A 6,795-nucleotide genomic window follows, 5' to 3' on the forward strand; every position below is an offset into this window, starting at 1 on the left:
TCTAAAATTTTTCTGTCCCTCATTATATTTGACTTATTTTGACTAGCTACACGGTGATCTGTCTTGCATGGAGTGTTCCATTCTTTTACAGATTATCCATTTGGCTTTGTTTGTTTGTACATTTAGATTTATTTATTCGTCATCATTGCCATTAAATTATAATAAATAAATAAATAAATAAATAAATAAATAAGTAGATAAATCTTGACCTATCAAACACTGAGTAAATTCGATGAATTGACTAGTATGTTAACCAGCATTGGATATGATGATTTCTTTAAAGCTACCTTCTCGGAGGATTAAATTCCGTCACCCTCTGAGTTAGCCGAAGGGCTATCTGCTAACGCATCAACCTCGAGCATGATTCCAACCGTTGTGTGGAAATTTTTAATCCCAAATGTCCATTACAAAAGCTTAACTGAAAATCATCTTGTTCCCTCCACTGAAGGAAAGTTAAAAGGAGACGGATATTTGTTACCCTTCTTTTGAAGCACCATCTGATGTACATACATGTATTTCGGTTTTGCACGTCCAACCTTTTTTTATCGATGATGGATTTGAGGATTCAAAAATGAAACAATTTACTTTTTTTACAGGTACCATCCGGTCTCAGTAATTTACTTTTTTTACAGGTAACATCCGGTCTCAGTACACACTGTTTTGCAAGAACCTTTGCATTTTTATCACAAAATCCCATTCAAGACTTGTTACAGCGCAATTGGAGCCTCTATCTTCAAACGGTAAGCTATCTGTGCGTGACGATCCGCTCTTCATGAGCTATTCATTTTCCAGTTACGCTGGCTGACAAAGTTGGTAAATAAGAGAAAAGGCTTTGTTTGATCAGTATTGTACTCCTTGGAGACAATACATTACTATCTACGTTTATTTCTTTGGGATATTAATCTAATTAAACGGTAATATTGTAAGAATTACGTGATTGGAAGATCACGAGGCTTCGTGGAAGTGATGATCAACAAATGATACCTCTTTTAGGGAGGGGAGAGAAAGGGAGATAACGACCCTAAATGAATTTGACTTGAAAAGCCTGCATTCTCATCAGGTCAAATTGTTTTTGTTTTGTCTTTCTACATCTTATCGAAAATTCATTTAAAGAACCGGTGTTTTTTCTCCTTTTGCTGCCAGAAAAATCTGATTTCTCGGAATTTACTTTGAGGTTTCACTTTCCAAGGTTGTCATAAACTTTTAAGGTCGGATGAGCGGCGTTTTGGGAATGAGGGATTTTCTGATAACTCGGCCGAGTAAAAGATTGTTTTCTGTGTTCCATCATAACACTTACAAAATTTATGTACCGTCAAATTCCTTAGGGGTGGGCAGGTTTTCTCGAATGAGGGATTGGTTAGGGGTTCAAAAACATTGTCTTATAACAGCATCCCAGTATTAGGAGAAAAGTGGAATGTGTCGCTCACATGATATCGTAATTTGTGTGGGAGGTGGTTACACTGAACACCGCTTAAGACAGGTTCAACTGTAGGAAAACTGAAAATCGCGATCAAAGGTATTAAAAAAAAACAGTGAAAACAGGAACTGATAAATTATCAGATAATGATGAAAGGAGTTAATCTTTTTTATTCTAAACTGATGCATGATGTACGGGCCGTTAATATGAATACAACAGAACTGGGAAAGGACGATTTGAGAATTTATTATGACGCTAACACTCAATGGAAGATTGCGCCGGTCGAAATCCTTTGTTTTTGCTTCACCCCATAAATTCCAAAATTAAAAATATTACCGAATACAAGAGCATTGACGGTTTACCCCGAAAGGAAAAGACCTGAGAAAAATGAAACTTTTTGCCACTCATTAACATGACCTCCAGTGCTATTCCTAGATATCAAAATGGCGGACTGAGAAAGCTATCTTGAATGTATAAAAATGATGGTTTCAAATGATTGTTTGTCTCTTGATCATTTTCAGTACGCAATGGGAATCTTATAGTTTTTTAAGGCGAAAAGAAAAAATATATGTTTTCCATATGGTAATCATATTTGCAGTCTAGCGTTGAAAGGGACCAACATTAGCCTCCACAAACTACACTCAGTAAGTTTTTTGGGCGAATATCTTATCGTCGGAAAATATTTGACTCTGACAAAAGACTCAGGCAGGTTCTTATTTCTCAATGTCCTAAATTATCTCAATGATTCTTGGCCTCAAGCCAACTCAATGGGTTTGCTTTCAGTTTGAGGGCGTGACAAGGAAGAACAAAAATGTCCTTTTGATGATTTTCCAAATTTTTTACTTTGGAAATTTTTTCTTCTTTTCCAGGTGAGAAGTTGACCTCCATCACAGGATCGTAAACAAGTTCCTATGCCTTAAAAACGAACAAGGAACGTTTCTAACGTTAGAAGGTGAGTTGTACCGGTGCTGTTTTCAAGATAAAGTTAACATAATTATACCGTTGAGAAAGCTGCAGGAAAAAATTCAGAAAGAATAAATACATTTTCAGAATACAAAAAGAGAAACTATGAATTTGTCCATGGAACGAGATATATAAAGGAATAAGGATGGTTTTTTTTTTTTCATCATGATACCCTAAAATTAATTACTAATAGGGATCTAATTGTTTTATACAACAAAGAAGCTCTGAAAACAGTGAAGTCACCTTTATCTCTTTCCTCCGATAGATCATGAGTAAGAACCAATCAAAATCGATGTAAGATTCATTTTAACATATAGATAACTACTTTTTTGATGGGTCTGGAATGGAAACTTCTTGTCACAAATCGTCTTCTCTGATTTTAAGAATACTTTTCATGCTTAGAACGGAACTAAACAGGTTCAATTGAGCACCAACCAACAAAGGAGATGAAATTTCAGCTCCCTTTTGTTGTTAGGGCTCTTTGTTGAGAGATTGCGACAATTGCAATATCTGTGGGAAATTGAAAACAATAATAAGCGCTCACTGAAACGACATCGGGTAGTCACAGAGTTAGCTGAAATATAAAATCTCCTTTTTACCTCGTATTACTATCGAAGAGGCTAAGCAAAACAAAACAAAAGCAGCAATGAGGACGAAATCTCTCAAATTTCCTATCTCGTTTCAAATGTAAGATTTCAATTACCGTGATCTACCTACCGAACAGCACATATTGAGAAATTGAAAAGAGAATCACATTTGAAATATTTCTTTCACGATTCAGCCAATGAATAGTACCATAAATGAAAAAAAAAGTTACTGATAATCAAGTCTCACAAATGAAAATACTGCTTTACTAAGTCGATTGATAATCGAAGGAAAATTTCCGATGCAAGAGGCGCAAACCGATCTCGTCGTTTACGGGTGACGCTATATCGAAGGCGTTCGTCGAGGGTAAGAATAAACAGTAACTTTGGTCAGCGGGCAAATTATGAAACTCGCGAATATTGCGAAATCCCGCGAAAGGATGACATTTAAAAACTGAAGACAATTTTTGAGTAAGACACTAGAAAGCGTAATGATGGCGACGACTCAGTAAATATATGAAAATAATATATGTGTACCGCGCTTTCGTAAAATTTGTGAAAGCGTTCCTCGCAGTAATAAACCCTACTTATTTAGTAGGTGGAAAAAAGGCCTGAAAAAATTTTAGGCCCGTACGGGATTTGAACCTCTGCGATACTGGTGCAGTGCTCTACAAACTGAGCTAACAAGCCAACTGGGAGCAGGGCATTATGTTGGTTCGTATTAAACCCGTTAATGAACTTGAATAAATGAAAATCACATATTTGTACTGCGCCTTCATAAAATATATGCAAGCGTCCCTCGCAGTAATAAACCCTATTTATCTAATAGCGACTAAGTACTGCAGATCGACATGACTTATTGACTTGCCCTGTTCTACCAAAAGAAGAGCGAACACGATGGGCATGCAAAGTCGACTTTCAGTACTTATAACAAGTGTAAAACTATTGAGTCATAAGTGAAAAAAGCTGTTCCTTCAATTTAAAACGGCAGTCTCTTTGAGAATAAAGTAACCCTTTATTTGCCTGTCATGATATTTGTAGTGAGGTCGCTGACGCTAAAACGGGCTGGCTTTCTCTATCCTGGCCTTAAGAGTCAAAGTATGAGACCTGACCCAATAAAAAAGAAGACATATTTAAGTGAATGATAATGAAATACATGTTCCGTCCGCTGTAGGAGAAACATCAACGTCTGCATCACAGTGTGCCATGACGACGATGGAGAAGATTGGCTGGGATGCGACAATTGTGGCCAGTACCTCCACGCAAGTTGCATCAAAGTGGATTTCTCAGACTCTCTCTAGCTACCCGTACTTTGTCTGCCCTTGTTAATTTCACAACATCGTTGCGGATTAGTGACGTAAATTGATATTGGAGAATATTCTTCCCATTGTGGGACTGGCTTAAGACTAAGCTTGGCTGTGTAAAATTCCTGAAATTCCCGTTATTTCACGAATTATTTGACGCTTAAGTGTTGACAATTTTTTCGTGTTACGTAAGTAAGAAATTGACTCAACACTCCAAGGAGAATCTCTCTTAAAATTTACCCTTTAAGATTCGAAGTTACCGTCCAAAATTCAAACGTAACTGTTAGGTTTATTGACGCATTGATAGCCTTTTAAGTAGCCAAAACATACTGAAAAAATTTTCATTAGTTTTTGTATATCTTCATCCTTTGTTCACTACGATCTTACACATTTCGGGTTTGAAATTTTCGTGTGGAACACGTGCTACAGCTTACACGACGTAAATTAAATTTAACTGCTGTACTATAAACTTGTGTGTTCGACCCTCGACGAACGCCTTCGATATAGCGTCACCCGTCGTTTACGAGAGACAAGCGGGGAGGGAAAAAGGAGAGAAGTTGGGAAGCAGGTTGACATAAACCTATGTAAAACTTTTTCGAAGAGGACATGGTGTTAGAATACATGCCCGGATATTCCGAGCAACCCAACAGTTGCCCCAGATTAGAATACACCACAACGTACTACTGCTCACCTGCAAATTTCCTCTGTGGTAAATACCTAAAATGATTATCGTTTCGTTCTAGTTATGCCTATCTAAAAGCCTGTATATAATATGATTCACTATGAGAAATAAATCAGTTGTTACTCCTAGCATTGGTTGATGTGTCATTTTGTGCAATTACTATGGCGACATCCAACTCTTGGAACTTAACACATGGGAGGGGATATATGGGTCCTGGGTGGACGGCTTACGGTCAACTCGCCGGAAAGTCAACTCATCGGAAGTCGTGTCGCCCGAAACTTTTAGTCATGTCCGATTTTTTATTACATGTAAAAACATAAAAATGGAAAATTATGGCAAAGCCATTAAGGTATCAATCGATTGGACAACCTTTCTGGTGCATTTCATTACGTTACCGAACCTTCCACAGTGAGATTTCACTGTAAATACTGCCTGATTCAAACGTTACATTCAGTTTCGAACCCAAGAGCTTCTCTATCCCTGTTAGAATCTCATGTCTTTAGACCGAAAGGAAGCCTCGTCGAGCAACACTATTAATCATTATTAATTAAAGTTTGAATCACTCATCTGTGGTAAATAATGTTTTTTTATTTCAAATGACAACCAAGAAGATCAACATGGACAGCACAGAATAACTTCTAATTACCGTTTACATAAGTTTGGCAATCGCAGTCTTCCTTCTTAACACAGGTCGTGTGTTACAAGCCATCGATTTATGTAAAGAATGCTTGAGAGTACTAAAGAATAAGGCGTTGAGCATCAATAGTTCATTGGCAAACTTGATGTTCCAATGCATTTACATGATAATGCTCCATGCTTACAATGCCAGGGAAGATTACAAAAGTCAAGAAATATGTCTCAGGAAACTCCTCCTATACCACTCTGATGACACTGAAAAGGGGTGGTTTAATTTAAAGCTGGCAGAAACACTTCACGCACAAAGTAAGTTTATATAGGCCAGGACATTTTATGAGCAAGCAACAAAAATTATGGAATCAATTGGCGAGAGAAAAGGCAAAGCACAATGTTACGGTAACCTGGGAATGTTATTCCAATCCCTTTGTCAATATGACTTTGCAGAAGATAGGTGTTCTACCCTTATGACAACATGTGATCAAAATTTTTTGTGTTTTTCCCCTTTGCAGGAATTCAACTGCAATGGAACAGTTGTTGAAAACCCAGAATATGGTGAGGTGATACAGCTACAAGGTGACCAGCGTCACAATATCAGTGATTTTCTGAAACAGCTTAAGCTAGCTAAACCAGACCAGATACACATGCACGGTTTCTAGAACTTACTCTTCAGCAGGATCACTCACAGTTTCTGGGCAACGAGTCGATTTTAAATCGTCACGATTTATAAGTCACTCGATAAACGATTTCAAGCGAGACTCGTTTGTTTGTGAATAGAAACGAGACTCGTTTATAGAAACGAGACTCGTTTGTAGAAACGAGACTCGTTTGTAGAAACGAGACTCGTTTATAGAAACGAGACTCGTTTGTAGAAACGAGACTCGTTTTTAGAAACGAGACTCGTTTTTAGAAACGAGAGACGTTTTGCGAAAGAAGGCTCGTGTGCCAAACTTTGCTCTTGGCGCATGCGCAGAAGTATAGTTTTTTTTTTCCAGGGTAAAGTTTTAGGTTCAAGATAAGCTGGGATTTTGCTGCAATATGTTAAGGTAATCTCTATTTTCTTTTTCTTGGGATTATAAAGTGCAGGGAAGGCCTTAACCGATATTTTTATAAATTTCAGCACATAAAGTAGCATTGAATATTTGTGTCGAATTAAGTTCAAAGCTGGAATCGGATCCTGTCCCATTACTAAATTTACTTCATTTTTCCACA

The 6,795-nt window shown here is 37.4% G+C and overlaps 1 long non-coding RNA gene across 1 annotated transcript; it reads left to right on the forward strand.

Moving 5' to 3' along the window:
• The first annotated feature begins 632 nt into the window (after window positions 1-632).
• On the forward strand, window positions 633-4,332 carry LOC148717097 (uncharacterized). Its single transcript, XR_015995232.1, has 3 exons — window positions 633-740; window positions 2,287-2,369; window positions 4,139-4,332. It is a non-coding gene; the product is annotated as an uncharacterized LOC148717097 (long non-coding RNA).
• The last annotated feature ends 2,463 nt before the right edge of the window (window positions 4,333-6,795 follow it).

This window comes from Stylophora pistillata, chromosome 14 (assembly GCF_964205215.1).
Source record: "Stylophora pistillata chromosome 14, jaStyPist1.2, whole genome shotgun sequence".
Taxonomy (NCBI): Eukaryota; Metazoa; Cnidaria; class Anthozoa; order Scleractinia; family Pocilloporidae; genus Stylophora; species Stylophora pistillata.